Source organism: Pantherophis guttatus, chromosome 2 (genome assembly GCF_059756535.1).
Source record: "Pantherophis guttatus breed Tessera chromosome 2, ASM5975653v1, whole genome shotgun sequence".
Taxonomy (NCBI): domain Eukaryota; kingdom Metazoa; phylum Chordata; class Lepidosauria; order Squamata; family Colubridae; genus Pantherophis; species Pantherophis guttatus.
The window spans coordinates 139177041-139202525 of NC_142064.1; the positions used below are offsets into that span (position 1 = coordinate 139177041).

The window sequence follows — 25485 nt, forward strand, 5'->3', positions numbered from 1 at the left end:
TGACTCTAGGGCTGTTTCTGCAGTCAGAAGGAATCCATCATCTTGACTGTTGTGTGCGTCAACTCAGAATATATTTATTGAAATCGGCTTGTTTAAGTGACATATTTACAGTATGCACACCTAAGAAAAGAGCATGTCGGGGCTGCGGTCCCAGTATGTATGTCAGTCTGTATCTCCAATCTGAAGGAGTGTGGTGGTGATTTCTCACTAACTGCTTCAGTATAACTTAAACAACCACCACCACCCCTCCTAAACTGGAAATGAAAATTTAAGGACAAGAAGAGGCCTTAAGTTCTTTCTTGGTTCCCAAATGGAGATGTAACAAAGTGGAAAGAATGAAAGGCAGCATCCTGCAAGAAAATGCCCCTTTCGATGGATCACACAACCCCTCCCCATACCCGAAGCAGCAGGACAGCAATTCGTGGGACCAGAAAGTGCTCTTTCTGCTTTTAAAAAGCCCTGACTCAAAATAGCCATAAGTTTTGAAGGACATTTTTTTTTTTTGCATGGCTTCTGCACAACCCTGGAACAATCGCGACGGTGGATTCAAAAGCGCGCATTGTTTCCCACTCTCGCGGCTCCTTGGGAGAAACCAGCATTCCCGAGGTGGCCCTCCGGCCTTCATGTGTGGGAGGCTTGGACCAAGCTCCGCGCGTGAGTGTGAATGTTGTGCTTTCTCATCTCGGTCCGGCCAAACCTTTTCAGCTTAGGAGGGCCTGACTTCAACCCAGTTCCCAGTTCGGCAGATGGTTTCCAGAAGGCCTCTCCTTCCCTAATGGACCTGGGACGCATTTGGGGGGGATCCAAGAACCCTTGAATCTCTTCGCCTGGAACCGCGGGGAGATGAAGCAGCGCCTCCAGGGAGCTGGGCCGGTGCAAAGGCTTAGATCGTAGAAGGCGGGGAAGGTCAGCGCGGCAGCCAAGAGGACCCGAGAGCCGAGCCGGAGGGAAGAGGAGGGACGTGGGCAGGGCGCTGGAGACGGGGGGAGGATCCGGGGCGGAGGGAAGGGGAGGCAGCGAGGGGCGGCGCGCAGCCTGGAACTGTTCGCTTGACTGGCCGAGGGAGCAGCAATCCCGGCGGCTCGGGTGCTGCGTCGTCCCAGCCGGGTGGCAAAGAGAGGATGCGGAGTCCCGCGGCCGCCCACAGCGCCGCAGCGCCCGGCTCCGCAGCTGAAGCGCCCCGGCCACGCGGACCAGGTGGCTGCGCCGGGTTCCGCTAAGGACAGGCAGGGATGAGTAGGTGAGTGGCAGCGGAAGCGCTGTCAGGGGGCCGCGGAGCGGGGCTGGGTTGTGGACTGGACGCCAGCTCGGAGGCCGTGCGATGCGGGGATGCGCGCCCGCCCGATCGGACAAGGACGGCACCTTAAGCGTTTGGGCATTTTCCAAAGGGAGCAAGGGTGCGGGGTTGGCTTTGACTCGCCAAAATCAACGAGAGGGAGTGGATGGATGCGGCTGCCCGAGATGCTGCTCCCACGATCAACCCAACCTTCCCCGCGGGTAGTTCGGAGGATTAATTGAAGTGGAAACGAGGCGGTTGCGGTGGAGGATCGGGGTGGGTTTTTCCTTCGGGCGCCGCGTGAGAAAGTGGGGATAGACGCGCGGGGAAGCGACGGTCCGGCTGCCAAAGGCCCACGGGGCTGATTCCTTCGGGTCGGGGAGGGGCTGAGATCAGCGTTGAGGAATGCAAGGAGGGTAGAGAAATAGGAGCGGAGGTATTGTGTGTTGGAAGCTCGTACGTGTCCGTCGCGCAGGGCCGGTGCGTGTCGAAAGCGGGCTGAGGAAACCTCACACTCTTCTCCCCCACCCACCACCCACCCCACGCCCCGCTCCCGAAAGCACAACCGTTATTCGGTAGGACGGGTGCGGGACTCAAAAGCATCCCAGCCCTCTGGAACCCCACGGGATCCCCATTGTGCTCCGTGGAGCCTTAGTTTGTTTCCTCGAAGGCTTTTCTTCGGCGCTGCTACGGGCGGGTCTCGGGTGGGGGTGGGTGTTGCGTTCCTGGAGGGAGGGGCCTTCCTGCCTGCCTGCCGCTGGGGCGTAAATCCTGCCCCACGAGAGCAAAGGTCGCGATTCACTTGCCTGCTGGTGCTTTGAAAGGCAGTGCGTGTATTGGGGGGGGGGGGTTCGGGGTGGGTTGGGTGCCTGCCTTCGGGGGGGGTGGGAGGAGGTGGGGTGGGAAGTCGATCCCCCCCCACTGGAAAAAGTTTCACTTGCGGGGAGTTGCACAGGCAGGCGAGAAAAGCTTGCAGCGTCGCGCGTAGCTCCTTTGCCCGCGCTTGGAGAAAGAGAGAGAAAGTGGGCCAGAGGCGGTTATATATCGGGGAGCAACCCGAAAGCGGTGGCCTTTGTTTGATGCGGTGACCCCTGGGGGCTCGAGGAGCAGCGTCTCTTGAGGAATTTTGATTCGGCGTGGCAATGGCTCTTGCTTTTTCTATGGCCTGCCCGGGCTCTCTATTTTGCAGGCACAGGGAGGGGAGGGAGGGAGGGGCGTTTAAAAGTGGTAGCGCCCTCTCTGCACATACGTTTCCTATTGATTGCCTTGCCAAAAAAAAAATAAAAAAAAATCCCCTCAGGTTGTCGGTTTAGTGAGCTGTCAATTAGCCAAACTTGCGGGCGGCAGGCAGAGCGGCTTCCAACCTTGTCAGTTTGAGGCAGCGACGGCCTCATCATCCGTGACGTTTATTTTGCACGCTCCAGAAATGGCAACTCCCGGGCAAGGGACGGGTGGGAAGGAAGAACCTTGCTGGATTCTGCCCAGGAATGGGGCTTCTTTTGGCCATTACTCCTCCCGTGCATAAGCCCTTCGGAAATTTGATCAAGGTTGATCCTGGTGCGGTTTGTAGCCTTCCAAGATCAGACACAAAAGCACAGGAGATGAAGCTCAAAACTTTAGGGCTTGCAAGAAGAATCCCCAAGAAAAGCTTGGTTTGTTTCGGTCCCTGTAATAGCTTTGCAGGATACCCTGGTGCTAAGCAAAAATGTCCTAACTTTGCTGTGAAATCGGAGGACAGACGGTTCCTCATACATTTATAATCCTCTTCTAACTGCAGATTAACATTACTGGTGTTTCTAAGCACAACTGTATTCTTCTTAGCAATTTTCATCTGTCACCCGCTGGATGCATTGAACTAATACTTCTCCCATCATCTTTTAGTGGCCTGATGGCCAGCGACAGAGTTGTTGCAGTGCAGCTCAATTTGGCCAGCACTTTGTCGGGGAGGAGGGCAACTAAATGGTATCCACTCAGATTTCCAATTCCTTTCTTGGTGAGGTGAGAAAAAGAAGCAGCATGAAAGCCAACCTTTGGCATCAAAATGTCTTCTCAAAACAGTGACATTGCTTGGGCCAAGCTATTTAACATGGGTGTTCCCTGCCACTTGTCTTAAAGGATGGGGAGTACTGAATAATTGAGGTTTTTTGTTTTTTTTTTAGCAAATTCAACCCACATTGTATTGGGTTACTGGTAGTCCTTGACTTAAAACCTCAAGTGAGCCCAAAATTTCTGTTGCTAAGTGAGATGTTTGTTAAGTGAATTTTGCTCCATTTTATGACCTTTCTTGCCACAGTTGTTAAGTGAAGCACTGCAGCTGTTAAGTTAGTAACAGTTGTTATGTGAATCTGTCTTCCTCACTGACTTTACTTGTCAAAAGGTTGCAAAAGGTGATCACATGACCTTAGGACGCAGCAACGGTCATAAATATGAGTCAGTTGCCAAGCATCTGAATTTTTATTTTTTATTCAATTTTTATTACATGACTAAGGGATGCTTCACCAGCTATAAGTGTGAAAAACGGAAATAAGTCACTTTTTTCAGTGTCGTCGTAACTTTGGTCACTAAACAAACTGTTGTATGTTGAGGACTGTGTATATAGAGTCTGCTCTGAAATCAAGGAGAATTGGACAGTAGACTCAATCAGAGATTTATCTCTTTTTGCTGCCAGCATCCTTAAAGTACATAATTCCAGAGCAATTTCTTTCTTTGTTTCTGGGAAAGGTAATTATGACTCCAGTCAACATATCAATATCCAGGTTTTCTTCCTGTTTACTGGACATGTATTTCTCCAAAGCAAAGGAACACTTACCCTTTTGGTATCTTGCTCATTTTCTTGAGGTCAGAGCCTAGCCCTGAGCAAAATGAAATAAAAGTGATGCAATAAAGTTATAGTGATACAATATAAAATAACAATGATCATGAAGCCAATTAAACATGATTAATTTTAAAGAAAGTCTAGTATTGGAGTATTGCAAATGCCCAGGTGAACAACATGATTCCTGATTTAAATCCCTATTGGATTTATTTTCAAAATTGATAATGGATAAAAATTAGGGGATATGTTACTACAATAATTACTTAAGACTTCAGTTTTCAATGCCTTTCATTCTATTTGCAAATTGGTCCTTTTAGTTTGTTTGGAGAAGTGCTGTCTAATATTGAAATAGCACTTCAGTTGTAACAGCAACTATATAGCAATTTGGATTGTTAAATTATGGAACCGTTCAGTTAGCAGGCCCACTGATTCAGATTCCACTGATGGAATCTCCTTTGATTGCTTTCAATGTGACTTGTGAATGCTGAATATTTAAAATTTAGGCTGCAAGCTTTAATTCCTTTAATCAGTAGATTGATCCATAAAATTGTTTTAGTTGATTTATTGGTGGGACCAATTGCAATCAGTGAGACTCTGGGTTAAGGTCACAATTGCCCATTTTTTTGAAGTGGCTTGCTTCTGATGCATTACAGCGGTGTAATATAAAAATAGTGAAGATGAATGAAATCATCTACTTTATGTATTAAGTTGAAATGTATTAAGTATATCCCAGTCCCAAACTTTAAACATATTACAATTATATTTAAAATCAAATTGTTGAAAATAAGATAAAATATTCTGCTAAAAATCATTTAATTGAGAGGCACTTTTTCATTAAAAATGGAAGTAATTGTGGGTACTCTTACTTGGAAATACATTCCATTGATCTGAGTAGGATTTATGACTGAATAAGCATCCTTAAAATTGTGTTATGAAGGGTTCTTTCCCCCCTTTTAAGGACATTAGCATAAAAGTTTTCTGGAGATAGAGATGGAAGGAATTCTAAAGGACCAGTAAAAAAAAAAATTAGACTAAGGATTTACGTTATGAAGAACGTATATCCCAGAGTTTTTACAGACAGGATTTCCTGTAATTGGCCCTTTGTTTCTTCAACCCAAAGCATTTTTGGGAAAGCCTAAATGGAAGCATTTCCCCCATTTTCACATAGTTCTGAATTCAGCAGTGATCAGTATAGTGATACAGAGAATGCAGACTGCCCTTTAAACTGTATTTAGCTTGTATTTTACTCAGCAACAAAAATATTCATTCTTTCTTGTGTGGCTCTTTGATTGTAAGCAGTGACAAATATAGGCTTCGCATCTTTTGAAAAGATGTATAGGCCCCATCTTTCTCCTCACATAAACATGCGTGTCTCTGTGCCTACGCGTGCACATCCTTGAGGGCAGAAGGAGGGCAAACATTCCTCTCACCGTGTGGATATTTTAAAGCTGTAGTCATGCAATCAAAAGTTGCTCCGTTTGGACTCATTTTTGGTAGGGACGTCATTTCGTAAAAACTCACTTCAAGACTTCCTGAAAAAAATCTTGTGTTTGGTGATATTTTAATATAGGAAAAATTATTTGGTAGGGGAGTGTTCACCCTTGGATGTTCCATTGAGTGGGGAAGTTGGGGGACAGCTGCTGTTTGTGCAGCGTAAACTGCCAAGAAACAGAATAGGGCAACTCCTTCTGTGTGACTTTTAACTCCACTCTACAGAAATTTTTAGTAGCGGTCTTTGTCCTGGCTCCCATTCTCTGTTGGGGACCCCAGCCACTATCCTGCTCCCTCCCCTCCCCTTGGATTTTTCCCATTTCCCATTATCATTTTGGTTAAACAGAAAGGCGACTTGTGTACCATATGGATCATGTTAACAACGGCTTATCTAGGAGCCCTCGGGTTTTCTGCCCCTCCCCAGCGGCTCCTTACAGCCTGTCCTTTCCCGAAGAGCATCTTCGGTTGTTGCCTGCAGAAGCCAGTTTGGCCAAAGTCCTGGAAGAGACAGCAGAGGTGCACAGGCCTAACTGCTTTCTTCCTGCCTGTGTTTTCTGCCCCTTTCTAGTTGGAGAGATTTGTTTTCTGTTCCTCTGCTTGGCTTTCCATATGGATCTGCTTAGCAGAAAATTAGTCTGTTAAAGCGTTAAATTCATCTGGAAGAGAATAGGGGCAACCTAGCATTTTCTTTACTTAGTGCTACATTTTTGGCTCAGAAAACAGCGCAGAACTCCAAAAATGCAAAGCTTAAAAGAAACTTTAGATTTACAAATATCACCAGCAGTTCCTGGAAAGGGACAGACTTGGCAGCTCCTGGTGGCCTTCTACTTGTTACCAAGGCAGAGGATATGGGAGGGATGCCCTATGCAAGGAAACAAAATGTGCCCCAGTTTTGGGAAAACAACAACAGGGATTATTCAGTAGGGTGGTGCCTTCTAGGAAAAAGGATCTGGAGAAACTCCTCCAAAACACTAGATCACTCGGCTGTGAGCGTGAAAACATTGAAGAAACAAGGCATGAGAATAGAGCATCAGTTGTCATGATTACACAACACAACATGATTGCATTTAGAACATTTTACTGCTAATCTCTGCTTGCAAAAAAAAAAAAGAGAGAGCGAGAGAACGAGAACCTTAGAGTTAAAATTTAAAAAATATAAAAAATGCAACTACAGTATCATAAGCCTAGAATTAAAAGGGAAAGAAACGGCAACAACAAAAAGGCACCTGAAATGTCAGTTCACCTGCTTATTTTTCTTCTTTGAGAAGGAATTTGGGAGGGTTGTCTGCCATCTCGCCAGAGAATGCTTTTGACAGATGACCAAGTCTCCTGCTTTCCTCTGCCCCACTCCTAGTTTTTTCCAGCTTGCTTTCTCCCCAATGATGACGTATGCTTCACAAGCTCCATAGGCCAGTCCTTGCAGCCTCTTTCTAGGACCTTCCTCCCATTGTGATGCTGAGCTCTCCCTCCCTATTCCACAAAACACATGTTCCTCTTTCCTTTGGCCAACGATCTGTTGTGCAACTGGCATCTATTTTGCCCAGATGTTTGACAAAAAATGGGAATCCTGGAGAATCTTACTGCCCAGCGCAATCGGGAGGGCTGGCATAGATGTGATATTTGATACAGCAGCAATTGCCTTGAAGTAGGATCTGATTAAGAGATGTTAAGGGCCATTTGCTTAAACTGTGTAGCTAAATAGAATGCAAAGCTGACTGAAGACAACTTATCTTCAAATTTCCTTGTCCTTTTTGCTCTCTTTTCTGACTGCAGCACTGTGACAGATATCCTTGGTTTTTGTTTTGTTTTTTTAATTTGATTTATATGCCGCCCTTCTCCGGAGACTCAGGGCGGCTTACAATGCGTTAAGCAATAGCCTTCATACTTTTGTATATTTATACAAAGTCAGCTTATTGCCCCCACAAACTGGGTCCTCATTTAACCTACCTTAGAAAGGATGGAAGGCTGAGTCAACCTTGAGCCTGGTAAGATTCGAACCTGCAGAAATTGCAGGCAGCTGTGTTAATAACAGGGTGCATTAAACCACTGTACTACCAAGGCTCCTAATTTAACCAAGATGCGGCTTCACTGATGCAACTAGGTTAACGAATGGGCAAGCTTTGTTTGTTGCACAGTTCATCCTTAAGCAGACTGAGCTGTGACCTCAGCTGCAAAGGGAGCTTTGTTCTCTCCCTTGCCATGATGTCTGCAAAGTGTCACCATCTGAAGTTATTCTGGGTGGCAAAGGGCCTGGAATATCTGGGCTATTCCTCCTCTGCCCCTCCTCCCCAGCCAGAGATAAGTCCTGTCTCCTGTGATGGATTTCTTCTTAGCAGATGAAGCTGCTCTTTAAGGATGACTCAGTTTAATTGTACAGGTTTTGCTCATGATCTGTGTCTTCACTGCCCTCATTCGAGGGTTGGGGACTGTAGATACCCCTCCTGGGGTGATGGAGGCTTCAATGTTTCCTAGATGGTAAAAATCAGTTCAGAGGAACCAGTCTTTTCTACTTGTGGTGGCAATCAGGATTCTCAAAGGAAGGGCTGGCTGGGGAATTCTGGGAGTTGGTCCATCCATCTTAAAGTAGTCAAAGTTGAGAAACACTGGTCCAGACAATGGAATGGCATGACCATTTCAAAATAGAGATGTCTTTCTCAATTTGCTTCCTGCCACCACCACCCCCCCCAGCTATTTAAATTGATGCCTTAAAGATAGGTTGGACTTCAACTCCCACAATTCACAGCCAGCAAGGACAAAGCCCATGCTGGCTTTGTTGGGCTCCTCTTGCTTGTCTGATCCTTTTCCAGGTTAGCCTTGGTGGAAGTCACATTCTGGAATTCAGGTTGGGGAAAGTAGGCATAGTCTTCCTTTTGGTCCTGTCTAAGTCCTCCCACTCATCTCCCAAAAGCTGCTCTTTATCCGGTAAGGTACCCAGGAGGAGAATGGATTACTCTTCCCCATTCCCAGGCCCCTGATGGGATTCTCCTTTCCTGCTTTTAAATTTCAACCTCCGGGCAGGAAATCTGATAGTGGGTTTCCTGTCATTGGCCCTGAGTTTGTCCAGTAAAAATGCCTCTTGTGTGCAGCTAAAAGTCTCTATCCTATGAGTGTTTCCATTTTTTTTCTCTTCTGAACCTGCTATCCTGTGGATGATACATTCTACATTTGTTTCATCTCCATTCTCCAAGCTAGCATTTTTTGCTTTTAATGACATCTGATTTATTAGTCGAGATGTTACCTTATTTACTTTAATTCATTCATTGTGCATATTTTCCCCACTTTATCCAGTGGCAAACATCCTTAGAAGACATTACCAAAAGAGCAAAATGGCAGTAAAATCTAAAGTAAAAGCCATGCTTTTTACTTTCATCAGTGATCAATGGGCAATGGGTTCGTGTGAACCCATTTAATTAGCTAACCTACTTTGGATTGAGATGTCTTGGTCAGGAATTCCAGGACCAATCTGAACGCTCACTCATATTTATTTGTGGGTTTTTTTTTAGTCAAAAGAAACAACAAGTAGTAGTAGTTATGATCTTGCAGAGGGTTGATTAGGTGGAAATCAAGTCGGCTATGCAAGGTCACTGGCTGACTTTGGCCAGTTACTAACTCTTAGCTCAGCCTACCACACTGGGCTATGGCTAGAAGGGAAAATAGCGGGGAGTGCTCATTTTATCACCATGGGCTCCTTGAAGAAAGGCAGAGTATAAACTGAATTGATTTGTAATGTATGTAAGATTTCTGGGTTCTTCCAAAATTAGAGGATTACAGGGGGATTCTTTTTCTTTAACAAGTTTGTGACTGAGTCTGGTTCTTTCTTTGAGAACTAACTAATGAACACAGGCAATTACTGTATGCTTGCAGTGGGAGGAAGAAATATGATGCTAAGGTGGGCATAGTCAAAAGTACAGAGCTCCCCACCCCCTTCCCCAAGATGCTCTCTACTCTCTACTGATCTGGAGACCACATTCTCAAACAACATCAAACTACAACAGTTGCTTGGTTTCAGAGGAGGCTGCTTCTTGCAGTGTTGTGTGAATGCTTGCTGTGGGTTTCTTGTTTCAATCAGGGCATGAACAGAACCTGCCCTCCTATAGAAACCCAAGGATGGACAAATGTATACCTTTGCTTTTGAGTTAGGATGTTGACTCCTGATGACTGCCTGGACAAGTCCCTACAAATTTCTTGGCAAGAAATAGAAGCTGAGGTGGCGCAGTGGTTAGAGTGCAGTACTGCAGCTACTTCAGCTGACTGCTAGTTCAGCAGATCAGTGGATCAAATCTCACTGGCTCAAGGTTGACTCAGCCTTCCATCCTTCCGAGGTGGGTAAAATGAGGACCCAGATTGTTGGGGGCAATATGCTATTTAGTATACTATCTTTGCTGTAAGCCGCCCAGAGTCCTCGGATAGTGGGCGGCATAGAAATATGAATAATAAAAATAAAATAAATAAAGATTTTGTTAGTGGTTTGCCATTGCGTGTTTCCTGGGACTGAATGGGTCCAAGGCCACTCAGCTGGCTTTCATGGCTGAGGTGGGACTAGAACTCACAGTCTTCCAGATTCTAGCCTAGTGCCTTAACCACTATACCATGTTGGCTTGCCCCTCTAATTAAGCCTGCCAAATTCCCAAGCAGTTAAAGCAGAGCAAAGGTCATAATTAGAGACTTTGCACAGGTAAAGCTTGGGGTTGTGGATTTTAGTGCTTCCGGTGCAAGCCAAATGAAAGCAAGTTTTGACAGATTGTTAAATCTGGGCTCCCTTAAGCAAAGGAAGAGCCTAGGGTTTAGCCACTGCTCCCTACCTGGCCTATGCAACCTATGTTTTGTAGACTTTTGCTATGTGCTGAAAGCTTTTTAGTTTAAAGTTTCTGCAAAGAAGTACAAAAATCAAATGGATGAGGAGCAAAATAAGTGAGATGAGAGAGTGCCCAAGTGGATAAATGAAATCTTGAGTTTTGCATTGCCGCACAGAATTGACATTTGATCATCAGATGAAAGGATCCTCTGAAGTATCTTTTTGGATTGCTTTACTGGATGTGCTGGGCTGCAGAAGCTAAGAAATGACATTTGGAATCACATTAAAGTGAGCGTGTGTGCTGAGCATTTCTCCCTCATTTGAAGATAACCCTATTATTTTCTTGCTTGCTTTCAAGGACAGAGAGAAAATGTTCCATGCTGTTTTATTATTTCAATTTACATCCTTAGGGTTCTCTTAGCAACCTGAATAATTCAAGGCTTGACTTAAGATGGTCATTCTGAATTTCATGTATTAGATTACTTGGAAAGCTGTGTAATTTTGTTGAGAATGCCGGAATGCACTGCTGGATCAAATCTCCAGGTCCCAAAACCCAACATTTTGTTTCTGACTGTGGCCAGCTTAGGCACCATTGGGAATCGGACAATCATGATGTGAAGGTGGGAACCCAACCCTCACCTGTTGTATATCCTCAGCATCTATAATTTTAGCTGTAGACTGCAGCTGGTGATTGCAGTTTTGCTATCGTAGTTAATAACTATTCGTCGTATTCTGCCACACCACCTTTAGTTCCCAATTACTCTTCTGTTTCTAAGTGGCTTACAAAGCCTGAGACTAAATCCCTAAGACCAATATGCAATAAACCTAGCTGTTGAAAGAACTAAATGAGCCCATAGCTGCTGTCAAATAGGTCTAAATGATTCTTTAAAGAAGGTTGTTTTCATCAGGGGCAGTCAGGATGAGTTACAGGAGGTATGCTTCTAGAGCGACTTCTTCCCTCAAACGGCATAAAACCTGGTTTTCTCTTATCAGGAGACCCTGATCTTTATTGTCGGGCTTATCCACACACACACCCTCTCTACATAGACATAGGCTGAATACTTTTTTTTTCAGTTCCCAAACTATAAATGTTGCCTTTCCTCCTCTTTAAAAAGGCAGCTGTTTCCTCACGCAGACTAGCCCACGTTTTTTTAAAAATCCAGTTCATCTTCCCTTTTGCATGCAGTAAAGCCACTAAATGGCATTACAATCCTCCGCTTTATTTATTTATTTATTTATATTTATTATATTATATTATATTATATTTATTATATTTATTATATTATATTATATTATATTATTATATATTATTATATTATATTATATTATATTATATTATATTATATTATATTATATTATATTATATTATATTTATTATATTATATTATATTATATTTATTATATTATATTATATTTCTATACCACCCTTCTCCTGCGGGACTGAGGGCGGTGTACAGCCAGGATAAAACATAGCGTATAAAATTTAAAAACATTTTTAAAACACAATTAAATAATTTTGGCCCGAATTTAAAACAACCCAATTAAAACCGAAATTTACTCCAAAGTAAGGCATGTTAGGTTCAACAGGGACTTAATGCTGCAGCACTGGTCTGCAAAAAAACATCCAAGGACTTGCAAGGTAAGTGTAAAGGAAGTGGCTCTTACATCTGAATAAACATGTGCATCTCTATCTCAACAGGACATATACTATGAGTAAACCTGGTCCATCCTGCAGTGGGTCTAGGAGTCTATGTTTCTCTCTTTCTCCTTCTCTGTTTCTCTCTGTGTGTTTCTCTCTCTCTCTCCCTCCCCCTCTCTTTCTGTTTCTCTCTATTTCTTTCTGTGTGTGTGTGTCTCTCTCTCTCTCTGTTTCTCTCTGTTTCTCTCCCTCCCTCCCTCTCCCTCCTTCTCTGTTTCTCTGTTTCTCTCTGTGTATTTCTCTCTCCCTCTCTTTCTGTTTCTCGCTATTTCTCTCTCAGTTTCTCTCTCTCTTTCTCTCTCTCTTTCTCTCTCTGTGTTTCTCTCTCTCCCTCCCTTTCCTTCCTTTTCTGTTTCTGTTTCTCCCTCTGTTTCTCTCTCTCTTTCTCTCTCTGTTTCACACTTTCTCTTTCTCTCTCTCCCTTCCTCCCTCTCCCTCCTTCTCTGTTTCTCTCTGTGTGTTTCTCTCTCTCTCCCTCCCTCTTTCTGTTTCTCTCTGTTTCTCTCTGTTTCTCTTTCTTTCTCCTGTTTCTCTCCCTCCATCTCTCTCCTGTTTCTCTCTCTGTTTCTCTCTCTCTCTCTTTCTCCCTCCCTCTCCTTCCTTCTCTGTTTCTCTCACTGTGTTTCTCTCCCTCCCTCCCTCTTTCTGTTTCTCTCTATTTCTCTCTGTGTTTCTCTTTCTCCCTCCTGTTTCTCTCCCTCCATCTCTCTTCTGTTTCTCTCTCTGTTTCTCTCTCTCTCTCTTTCTCCCTCCCTCTCCTTCCTTCTCTGTTTCTCTCACTGTGTTTCTCTCTCTCCCTCCCTCCCACCCTCCCACCCACCCTTCCTCCCTCTTTCTCTCTCTCTCTCTCTCTCTCTCTCTCTCTCTCCCCCTCTCTGTCTCCCTCTCCCTGGAAAACGTACTTTTGAGATTTTTCTTTGGTCCCACTGACAATTTTCACTAGTTCTGTTCTTGATGTTTGATCAGTCCCAGAACATGCCTCTGTTTTTTTTCTGTGAGGGCCATTTTCTTTTCTTTTTTTACTGTTTGTTTACATGCTTAGCAGAAGGAAAGCAAACATTAAACGGCCTTCTGGCCTGTCGGGGGTAGGGTGTAAGGAACTCTTTAACCATGCCCCTCCCCCTTTCTCTTGGGACAAAGGCCGTTTTCTGCAAAGATCATTGCGCTAGTAATCTGGGTAAATCTGGAAGGCCTGGCAATGAAAGGCCTGGCCCTGCTTTGGATGGGGAAAGGAACTGCTGAGAGAAAATTCTCCCTTGAAAAATAGTCGGATGACAACATTTTTTCTCCCCTCCATAAACCTTTGCTCTTTCTAATAATGTAGCATAAGAAACAAGCTGAAGGAAAACCATCTTTGTGCCCCATCAGGCTGAATAAGTCATGTCTCTTTCTCTTTAAAGTGAAAATAGATCAGATCTCCCTCATGTTTCATTTCTTTATCAATACATGAATTGAATCTATAGATGCTGGAGTTAAAATTTTGAAATAGGTATTTTTTTCATCAACAGGGAAATACATTTAAGCAGCAGCTTCTCTAAAACACATACAGTATAGTTGTTAAAAGTGTCCAGAGTGATTCCGCCCAAGTGTTTTTTCCTCCCTGACGAATCATGAAAGCTAGAAATGGTCTTGTTTAAATTTAAAAGAATGGAATTGTCTGGACATGCTGTTCAAATATTTACTTATTCAATTTCTATAGCTGCCCATCTCAATAACTGGTGGCTTACAACTCAAAAATATGCTATGGTTAAAACAATAAAAACATTTAAAAACTAAAAACAATTTAAAAATCCAAAATATACACAACAGCACTAGGAAGTATTCTCAGATCTTCAGGGTTTGTGGCAGAATCATTTTGCTGTGCAGTACAACAAGGGTTCAATTCACAATCGCACAACCTCATTCATTTCCCCCAAACTCTGGGGAGACACCCAGAGCCATCAATGATCTCAAATGAATTCCTTGTTATTTCTGTCCAAATCAAACCCGATTTTTCCTTGACATGGTTTCACTCATACATACACTCTACTCCCTGAATGCAATAAGAAAACCCAGAGCCAGCCTAGTGGTTTGGAAGATTTCTCTCTCCTGAGTGAAGAATGAGATGGACCAGGGGTGAAATCCAAAATTTTTACCTACCGGTTCTATGGGCGTGGCTTGGTGGGCATGGCAGGGGAAGGATACTGCAAAACCTTCATTCCTACCCCACTCTGGGGCCAGCCAGAGGTGGTATTTGCCGGTTCTCCGAACTCAAAATTTCTGCTACCGGTTCTCCAGAACCTGTTAGAACCTGCTGGATTTCACCCCTGAGATGGACCCTCTTTGCTTCTCACCGCTGACCACTGATTCTCTACTGATTCAAGAGTTGCCACCCACAAGAGACTAAAGAGAGAGAGAAAAGGAAGTTCATAAAGATAAGCCAGATTTGATTTGTGTGTCAAAAAGCTGGAATTTGCCAAGCCATTTCTTGCAACAGGTTCCTTACATGGCATGATAGCAGCCTGCTAGGAACAACTTTGAGTAGGCTATTTTCATGAAAAGTCTTGTCTTCTCAATTAAGGATACTGTGTTAATTTAATTTAAATGCATGAGGATTGGGACATCCCTGTGTTTGTTTTTAAGTATATTCAGTCCTTTCATTCAAATAAGTTTTCTTACAGTATTTATGTCCAGTCATATTCTTTTAATTCTGCCTTTGATTTTGTTTTGGTTTTTTTCTTCAAAAACATATCAAACACTCTTGGTCTTTTTTAATCGGGATATTAAAACATTCCCACCTAAAAATCTCAGCTAAAAACAGTGGCGTCATACAGATTTTTAAAACATCTTTGGAAATATATCAAAGTAATATATTCATGGAACTTGTTAAAAAGATAGCAATGTACTGAAAGAGTTAGTTGGAGAATAATAATGGAATGAGCCCAGATTAGTATATTTCTCTGGGAGATGCTAAGTCCCGTTATCTTCAGTAGCCACGTAGGGTGAAGATCTTCCCGACTCTCTTCAAATGACAGGTAAAGGAGAGAAGGCTTAAGTGCTTCATTGCTTACTAGCCTCCTAAAGCCTTTTATTTTTTTTTTGCGCTCTCCCTCCCTCTTTGAGGGAATGGGATAAAGCTCCAGTAATTGATGGCAGCAGGATTAATGGTTGCAAAGATGTGTAATTAAAGGGCCAGGGGTGATGCACTGCTAACCCGATCAGTGCAAAGGAGGTTATGGAGGTTGAGTGTTTCAAGGGTGATGTGTCTTCTCTAGAGTCGTAGCTTCGATGGGACGTTGGGTGGGGGGGCTTGTTCCAATTCCCTGCTTCTGTTCAGCGCTTGATGATGTGCTTAAATATAGAGCCGCAAAATAGCTGAGTTGAAAAAGTGAGATAACTGATTCTCTATGGTCCTTTTGTAAAGGCGGGCTTTATGCCAAGGGTTGTGTGTGTGTGTGTGTGTTTTAATCATTACATAAAAGCCAGCTCCTGGTTTTCTTGCTGAGTTACCATATTTGGGAGCGGGAATTTAGAAGTGAGTGTTCTTATCACAATGGCTTGGAGGGTCTGTGTGTGTCAATTTTGCATAAGGAGAACAATCTTCACAGAGTCGATGTTATGGATTGGGTGTTAACAGGTTTCCCATCAGGTGGATTAAGCTTCCAGATAGAAAAGAAAGGTGAGGAACCTGTGCAGCATTTAGGGCTCAAGGCATTTTTCTAAGATAACATGCAGGAGAATATTTGTAGCTCAAGGTTGAAATGAGGGATCCTTGGACCTCTCTGAGCTTGCTTGTTCTCTTGCAGAGGTTTCATTACCCTAACTAGGTAACATCATCAGTGCCAGTCACTAGCACTGATGATGTTACCTAGTTAAGGTAATGGGTAATGAAACGTCGGCAAGAAAACAAGCAAGTTTAGAGAGCTCCAAGGACCCCTCATAACATGACAGCATATGGATTCTCACTTAGCAGCATTTATGATTTTCCTATGTAAACTGCTCTGGATTTTTTAAAATTATCATTTTAGTCTGCACTGCACGCATACTTTTTTATCTGGAAGCTCAAGGTGGCCTATATGAGCTGTGGTGGTGCAGTGGTTAGAATGGAGTACCACAGGCTACTTTCTGCTGACTGCCAGCTGCCAGCAGTTCGACAGTTCGATTCTCATCTGCTCAAGGTTGACTCACAGCCTTCCATCCTCCCGAGGTCGGTAAAATGAGAACCCAGATAGTTGGGGGCAATATGCTGACTCTCTAAACTGCTTAGAGAGGGCTGTTAAGCACTATGAAGTGGTATATAAGTCTTAAATGCTATTGCTATATCGGGTGCTTTGCTGATTTAGTCTTCAGAAGCATACCTGTGAAGGAGGTTGGGTTGAATATGACTGGCCCATAGTGTAGTGAGCTCAGTGATTAACTGAATCTGGGTCTCCTTGATCCAGGCCCAACATTGCCTTAAAATAGATGTAATAAATAGATCTAGCCCACCTCTTCTTTAGCTCTCTGCTGTTCTGCTATTTTATCGATTTGTTAGATTAATGTCTCACTTTTCCTTCAAGAATTAAAGGCAGTCCACTCCCTCCTCCAAGTAGTATTCTCCACAAGAAAGTTCAGGTAGGCAGTGTTCTGCCCCAGCTACTGACCCCAAAGAACACAGCACACACAAAGTCTGTACAAACCTTAGTTTACTAAATTAAATCAGTTTTTTTTCAAACAAAGGCTGTTAATTAAATTTCTTAACAGCCTACAAGAATCCAAAGAATAAATAATCATAATCTTACTATGGTTGGCAGAAAGCCCAGAAGCAATTTGCAGAGAACTAAGATCAAGACGCGAAGGAGAGTGAACTAAGTTGTTCCCTGCAAATTGCCTCAGTCGTCGTCCTTCCTTAAATAGGCTAAGGGAGTGGCCAATTAGGCCCAAGCCTTATTCTCCAGGAGGCCTCCTCCTGAGGAGCCACTCCTGCCTTTTGGCAACTCTGCGCGCCCGTGCCTTGAGAAGAGGCTCCTCCTCTTCTTCCTCTTCACTTATGGGAGCTTCTGGAGGTTCTGAAATCCCTGGCTGAATCCCCGCCTCTGGCACCACATCTTCTCCAGCCTCCTCATTGTCCGACTTGAGTGCCAGCTGCACAGGCTGCTGGCGCAGCACCACACCATTCTCCTCGCTGTCGGAATCAGCTACTAGCTGCACAGGCTGCTGATGGGCCACAACAGGCAGGCCTAAGCAATAGTTATTGGCAAAAGTCACACAGTGAATTTCTGTGGCTAATGGGTGGCTATGAACTTGTTTCTTTCTGGCCTCAGGAGTGAGAAGACTATTTTCCTCCCATTTCTTTGTTAACCCATTCTCAGCAGCGTTTGCAGAATCATACCATTGGGATACATTAAAAGCAAACAAACATCCAGCCAAGATCTCTGTTAGTGCTGGATCTTCTACCATCTCTCTTTATAATGCACACAGATGAACAGACATAGACCAATTTCATAAAGATATAATACTGTTTCTAAATAAGAATAACCTTATTGGCGGTGGAATCCTTGGCATTCAAAATTATATTTCTGCACAGAGTCTGCAACTCCCAACAATTCACCAGCTCGGGGCAGCTCCAACTTGTCTGATTAGTGTGGACAGTGATACTGATTTTTTTTTCTTCTGCCTAGTGAATTTCCTTTTTTATTTTGTCAGTAGCCTGGCACAGATGTTACATAGAGGTGGGGGAAACAATTTAGATACAGCTATTTCTTGACAGATTGCATACAAGAGGTCACTTACTTGAATGCATATTCTAATCCACTGTCAGGTATCCAGCCACACATAGTTTCATGTATTCTGGACTTGAGCACATACAGAAGCAAAATATGCCTCTGTAAGCAAGCAAAAAAGTCATTGTTTGGTTTCAGCAGCTGGCTTTTTCACAATAGCCTTTGATTTTCTGTTCTCAAATTGTTCAGATATTTGAGCATCAAGGCTAGCAGCAACACTGATTTGAAACTGTTATAATGGTTATGAGTGTGTATAAAGGAAATGTGCTTTTTTCAGGGAAAACTAATCAAAGAATCCTTGGGTATAGAATAAGAACACAGTGCAGGTTAACTTCTCCATGGATATTTGAGAGCACAGGGAGCAAAAGAGAAAACTTTAGAGTTCTGCAGAAGGATGTTACCAGAATGGAGAGGTGGGACTTAAATTCAATCCTTAAAATACTTGCTATATTGAACATATCTCTGATTCGCTGATAATATTAGAAGAGTGATTATGAAGCTCTCAATATCATAGTTTCTATAAAATGCTACTATGTTTGTCTAACAGATGATTTCATTAATCAGAATCCCCATTTTATTCATCTAAAAATCTGATTTTTTGAAAGTTTATTTATTTAGATTATTAGTTTTATAACCTAGTCTTCTCCAAACTGTTGCCTTCCAGGTATGTTGTACTACAACTCTCATAATCTCAAGTCAGTATAGAATAAGGAAAATATAGTCTGGGCTTAGAGGAAAACAGAATGGGGTACATAATGATAGCCAAAATATGTATGTACACAAAAAATAAAATAAAATACGGTGCAGTCAATAAAATACAATTGAATAACAGCAATAAAGTGCTTCTTATTAAATAGAGAATAATTATAAAAGATGATAACTACAAAATGTTTATAAAGTACCTTTGGAAGAAAGGGAATTCTAGAACAAAAATTAGAAGTATAACTAGGTTCACCAGATCTGGGCTGCAAAATGCAGACAACCCTTAGATGCTAACAAAGTGATGAAACAACTAGTGATCCTCTGGATTTCTGCAGCCCAGATCTGATAGCTCTAATATAAGTGGGCACTAAAACACTGAAGAAGTTAAGAGTGCTGGGAGAATAAAAAAGATTTCATTTTAGTCCTGTAAGGTCAACAATGAAGAATCCCAATTGGCCTTTACAAGGAGTGTGTATACAGTTGAGAAGTCAGTGGAAAGCGTGGTAAATAATTAAAAACAAAGCCTGCAGAATCTGAAGCCTATTGACATCACAAAAGCTCTTGGCTGAAATGATACAAGTGAACCACTTTAGGCAAATTAAATCTTGCAAGGTGGCAGGTCTTTAATGAGCAGCTGCTGAAATAGATGAACTGCATGTAAAATATATTAGTTCTGGAGAGTTATGGAAAGGAAAGGAAAAGGAAAGAAAAAAGAAAGGAAAGGAAGGAAAGGAAAAGAAAGGAAAGGAAAGAGGAAAGGAAAAGAAAAGAAAGGAAAAAGGAAAAGAAAGGAAAGGAAAGATTGGGAGGAAGCTGAATTTTGCAACCAGTACTTCATCCTGGAAATCTTTTATGGTCCTTTAAAATCACTATGTGTGCAGAGTACTGCCTGTAAGGAAACAATCACTATTTATTGACTACAATATGTATTTTATATTTGGTGTCTATTGCCACAAATGATAAATGTATATGATATACCAGCATTTTTGAGGCCAACAGAAGGAGTAATTAATTGCTCTGTAGTCTCTCCAGGGCTTTCTTCTGAATGATGTTAGTTTTACTTGGAAATATAATGTAATAAACAGTAGGTTCTGTGCAGTACATTGGATTTAGGCTCCAAATATTCCTTTGGAGTATACAGGATCATGAATGTAGCGCTTGTCTGCAATACATGAAGCAGCTGCTTTAAGGCAATGCAGAGAGATGTTCAATTTGTGCTCCAAAACGTTGTTCAGAGATTGAATCCTAAGCACTGCATTGCATCTACCAAACAGACTTGGCTAAGTCAGATTAAATTGCAATCCAAATAACCTAAGTGATTATAAATGCTAATAAAGCATACATTATGGAAAGTTTGCAATTATTTTGGACAGTGACTACAAGGGCTTGTGGTGCCAGATAATGAGCAGAGGACTGGATAAGTAAGCCTGTATTCAAAACCACATTGACTGGTTGATTGATTGATTGTGTTTACATGCCGCTGCAATCAATTTGACTCTTTATTTGTAACAAAGTATATTATTCTGCCTTTCTGTGAAACCTAGACACAATGTGGCAAACACTTAATAAAATAAAACAGTGTATCAACAAGGTAATTGCAAATGCAATTAACATTTAGTCAAAGATTATATAGTGAGACAATAAAAAGAGAAGCAATATACCTCCTTGGCTAAAAGTGCCTGGCCAAGAACATCCATTGAAATAGCATCTTAAACACATGTTTAAAAGCAGGAAATTGGACCGAAAGTAGTATCTCTGGGGTGGTCAGTAATCTGGATAACACACACACACACAAGGATCCCTCTTTTGTTCCCACTAAGCAAATCTCTGTGGCAGCCATCAACCATGAAGCTCAAACTTAAATTCTGCTAACCTGGGATGATGGAATCTGGGCTGCCAAAATCTGGATGACAAGAGAGATGCGTTGTGTTTGTGTTTTTGCTACCACCTAGTGGCTCTCTGGGTTTTTGCAGCCCAGATGAATTTGCCTTACCTAATACTGTACCTAAAATAAAAACAAGGTGAAAATGCATCCAGCAGCAGCTTAACTTATATTGGTGCCAGGGAGGGAATAAGTGCAACTCACTGGAGGAAGGGAGGAAGAGAAAGGACATCCTGCCAAATTCTTTGCAATATCTTAAGCCAATTCTATGTTGGACCAATGGAAAGCAGCAGGCGCAGACAGTAAGACCGACCTGCTAACGGAGCTAAGAAAGAAAAAGTCAGGGCTTCTCTGGAAAAAACATCAACAAATGGAGCAGAGCGGCAGTAAAGGCCTTTCAGCTCATAGAGGTGGCATTTAGAAAAGAGCTGTCAGTCAGGGAACAAAGGCAGCCTGGCGAGGCCTAAACAGCCCTAACATGAGCCAGATTGAACACGTTATGCTGGGAGGCACTCTGAAGGGGTGGCGGCACTGGAGGCTGAAAGCTTCCCCCTCTTCAAGGGGAAGGCCTGGAGCTTTGGGAATATGAGATTGCTTTTGAACTCCTTCTTCTGCGGAAAGACTGATCTGGGGGGGGGGTGAGTGAGGGGCATCATCTTTGCAGGGGCTGCTGGTCCCCGAGGCAGGCAGTATCCCAAAGTAGAGGGCTTTGTGGAGGATCTAGAGGGGGGTTTCTTTGGGCCACCCTCAGCTATGGATGTTTTGGGGTGGTTCTTAAGAGTATGCTAGAACTAAGATGGCAAAGTTGATTTATCCTATTGCAACCATAGGGAGGTCCTACAGCTGCTTTGTTCATGAATGAGAACATTCTTCAGATCAGGGCTCTTTTGCTCCAGGGGGGGAAGGAAGCACATTCATATCATGCTTTAATCATACCATAACTTTTATATTAAGACAGCATTTTTAAGGTGTACATTTCGAATTGATTTTGTAATGAAGCTACAAATCCCAGCTCCTACGAAATTAGGGAGGGGGGGGGAGAACTAAAATACCCGATCGGCTTAATTGTAGTTATTTATGGGAGCAGGATGAGAAGGACTGAGGAGACCACATGTTCCTAAAATGAACCATTACATTTAGGAGTCAGGAGCCAAAATTGTGTCTGGGCCAAATCATTAGAGAAATACATTGTTCTTTCCAGGGGTGAAATTTACTTACCTTCCCGACTGGTTCGCCAATGTGTGTGTGTGGCATGCGTGCAATGTGCGCCATCATCTGCGCATGCGCAGAGGCTTAAAATGTTGCAAAAAAGCGACATCATGACGTCCATGCGGGTGGGCAGAGCGTCCCGCAGCCGCTGCTACCAGTTCGCCCAAGCCGGATAGAACCAGCTGGATTTCACCCCTGGTTCTTTCTTTATGTCAATGAATGAATAAGGATAGTTTAACACAATTATTCCAGGCTTTTCCCTTGCAGATGGTTGTTTCAAAGCCAAGTAAGGCCTACAACAAACAAACAAACGCACACCATCTTCATGGAGTTTTCAAACAGATGGTGGTTTCGAATGTTATGCCTCCACATGCAAGGTTGCAATGTAATAAAAAGGTAGCCTCTCTACCTTTTCTCTCCCACCTCCTCAACTGCTGAATCTCGGGCAGAGTTCTGCAGTGGTCTTTTCATCCCACTTTGTGAACAGCGATGGTAGCAGCCAAAGCTTCATGGTTCTTCCCTTTTGCACCCCAGTCTCCATATAGAGCCAGCCGATGAGAAGAAGTGACTGATATCAATAGCACTTAGACTTATATACCGCTTCATAGTGCTTTTACAGCCCTCTCTAAGTGGTTTACAGAGTCAGCATATTGCCCCCATCAATCTGGTCCTCATTTTACCCACTTTGGAAGGATGAAAGGCTGAGTCAACCTTGAGCTGCTCAGAATCGAACTCCTGGAGTGAGCAGTGAGTTAGCCCTGCAGTACTGCATTATAACCACTGCGCCACCGTGGCTCTTACTTTTCTAAGGTTGGTCTGTGGCCACAAGTGAAGAATTAATTCTGTTCATCTGCACACTGGGGAGAAGAGAGTAGAAGACCTTGTCACTCAGAGTAGTTCAAAGCTGCTTGGGAAATTTGCTTCAGAATAATGAAGAATAATGCATCAGTTCCTTAATTTGGCACCCTCTAATGCTGTTTGGTTCACATCTTCTGATTCTCAGGCTGCCAAAAAGTTGCTGCTGGTGATTTCTGTAAATTGTAGTCCCAACACCCCTGGACAGCACCAAATTTGGGAATTTTATTTTTAAACCTTGAAACAAAACAGTAAAGTTACCATTTAAAGCATTTCTTTGGACATGCCACTACTTTAGTTGGCATAGTATTCTATAAACCCCCTTACATCATCTCTTTAGGGGAGTATATAATAAAATGGTCTTGGTATTTGCTTCAGTGTGTATTGATTTCCTGTGGCTTGGTTCACACATGATATTAAACTGGTTTGCTAAACTATTGTTGAAGAAGGACTAGTGGCTGAGTTCACACTAGCCAATAGCCTATGGGTATAAAATATAACAACTGAAGCCAAAATCAAATAAATCACATTATTACTGGTTCCATTTCTGATTCCAGCTTTTTCCTCCCTCCTTTTTTCAAACACATGTACCACCACATTGCCTGTGTTCCAACATTTGTTTGTATTTGAAGATACCCTATTGGAGAATATATGTAGATCAAACATGGTTGTGCATTCAAGACTTGGAGTTTTTTCACAAGTATATGTGTCTCTCCCCCCCCCCCCCTTTATTGTTTAATTTTGTTTTCTTAACTCCTTCGGACTTTATTATTTCAGGTTTGGTGCTAAAATGTATTATTTCTTTCTCTTAGAATCAGTGTAATATGCAGTAAATTTTCTAAAGCCCAGCTCTTGTGCTATTTGTGAGTGAGTGTGTGTACATGTGCTCGTGTGTTACACTGAGCACAAAGAGCTACTTTGCTTCTTGGAGAACATACCCACAGTGGTTGTTAATTCATTTCAGTCACATGAACATCTACAGAGGTGTTTTTCTTTCTTTGATCTACTTGAACACTCCTGGGTTAACTTACTCACTATCGGCTCCTATTGGGAGATAGGCTGTCGATATTTGATGTGATTTGTGACTTTCTGTTGGAATTTTACTCAGACCCAGGCAGTTGGACAGAAGACAAATTTCAATATTGGTATTTGCCTTTCATTGTTTTATGAGCAATGCTATATGCCGTCATTCACTGCGGTTTTGAGTTTTCTCAATTTTCCATGGTTGATTGACTTTGTGTTGCTTTTAAATCATGCCTTTTGTCTTGAGAACTCAGTGCCATTCACGGAGGGAGTGGTCTTCCATAATTTTATTCTCACAATAGTCTCATAAAATAGGTGTGTGTGTGAGAGAGAGTGACTGGTTCAGGGACACCTGGTGAATTCTGGTCAAATGCTTGCCATTTGTATGTTTCAGATAGATCTGTATGCCTCCTTGGTTGAAATTCTGTTGTTTCCTCGTTTTCAAGCTGAAATTTGGTGTGGCAGAGTTTTTTTTCTTCTTCTAGTGTATCAGTTGTGAGAGTGCACAGTGGGGTGTAAAAGAGACATCTGCTTAATGAAGAATGCCCATTGTAGCATTAGCAATGGATGGGTGTGGAGGGATCTATATAAACCACAGAACTGTGATAGGTAGGTTAAACATGGCCTTTGGAGAATTTTCAGATTTGAGAGAATTACTGGAAAGCTGAAATTTCCAGTGTAATGGGATGAAAACATGGAATAATGTATGTTTCTACTGTCTGAGAACACTTTCTTTTTCTGTTGATTGGCTTAACAATATTTGTAGGCCTCCCCAAATCTGTATAGACTCTGGGCAGCACACAGCAATAGAATACAATTAAAACAATAGTATTAACAATAACAAGCTACCCATAATAGTCACACAAAAATCACTAAGGTTGCTACAGAACTAATTTTACAACTTACTTTGTTTCCACAAAGTAAGGAGGGTGGAGCGTCCTATATCTCCAGATGTTGCATTGGGTGGGGGCTTGTCACTACTGTGCAAGGAAGGGGTTTCTGAACAGGTGCTGTCAAGATTCTGTTTTGGCAAAGTGTTGCCCAATGTAACCCAGTGCTTGGTTTGATGGCCTCTGACTTGTTCTACACTAAACCATTATTTGCTTTAATCCTAGCTTGTTGAATAAACCCAGCTGGAAAATTTCTGCATTTATTTTTTTCCAAATAATGTTTATATAATAAGTTTATGTAAATAATTATGAAATCCATAAACCATGGCTTACAAACATTCACAGCAGTGGTGAAATTCAAATTTTTTTACTCCCGGTTCTGTGGGCGTGGCTTAGTGGGCATGATGTGGCTTGGTGGGCGTCACTTAGTGGGCGTGGCAGGGGAAGGATACTGCAAAATCTGCATTCCCTCCCCACTCCTGGGGGAAGGATATTGCAAAATCTCCATTCCCACCCCACTCTGGGGCCAGCCAGAGATGGTATTTGCCGGTTCTCCAAACTACTCAAAATTTCGGCTACTGGTTCTCTGAATTGCTCAAAATTTCCGCTACCAGTTCTCCAGAACCTGTCGGATTTCATCCCTGATTCATAGTACTTAGGTTTTTACAGCCTCCTGGTCCGAAAACAAGCTCATCACATTATGGATTAGTGCAATGTATGGATCTAGTTATAATGATTTAGCATCACTTTATTTATGGAGGACCAAGTAGTGCTGAGCTGGAAATCAACAGGGGGAACATGACCAAATCTTGGGAATTAGCTTTTAATAAAAAAAGACCTTTTAACTGCAACCAGTGATGAAGACCTTTGTTTTATGGTTTGAAAATGTAACAGTGATACAGGACCAAAAAGTACATAATAGAATAATAGCTTGAGACCTATAACTTGTGCGAAATTATACAAGACACAAAACAAATATTGCTCACTGACCAAACTGTACTTTCTTAGTTTGGCCCAGAGTGATTGGTAGCTTCAGTAAGATTGATCTTAAAGTATTCCTTGCACACCCATCTAGATTCAGGAGAGAAAAGGTTAATTCTTACTGAA

At 42.6% G+C, this 25485-nt stretch overlaps 1 protein-coding gene and 1 long non-coding RNA gene across 2 annotated transcripts in view; one reads left to right on the forward strand and one right to left on the reverse strand.

Moving 5' to 3' along the window:
- Window positions 1–981: 981 nt before the first annotated feature.
- Window positions 982–25485, forward strand: part of FIGNL2 (fidgetin like 2) — a 56891-nt gene continuing 32387 nt past the window's right edge. Inside the window, exon 1 of the mRNA XM_034412415.3 lies at window positions 982–1240. The gene's annotated coding sequence lies outside the window, so the exon portion shown is untranslated. The remainder of the gene's footprint in view (window positions 1241–25485) is intronic.
- LOC117662789 (uncharacterized) lies at window positions 5938–6909 on the reverse strand. Its single transcript, XR_015732440.1, has 2 exons — window positions 6826–6909; window positions 5938–6197 (listed from the first exon to the last, which is right to left on the reverse strand). It is a non-coding gene; the product is annotated as an uncharacterized LOC117662789 (long non-coding RNA).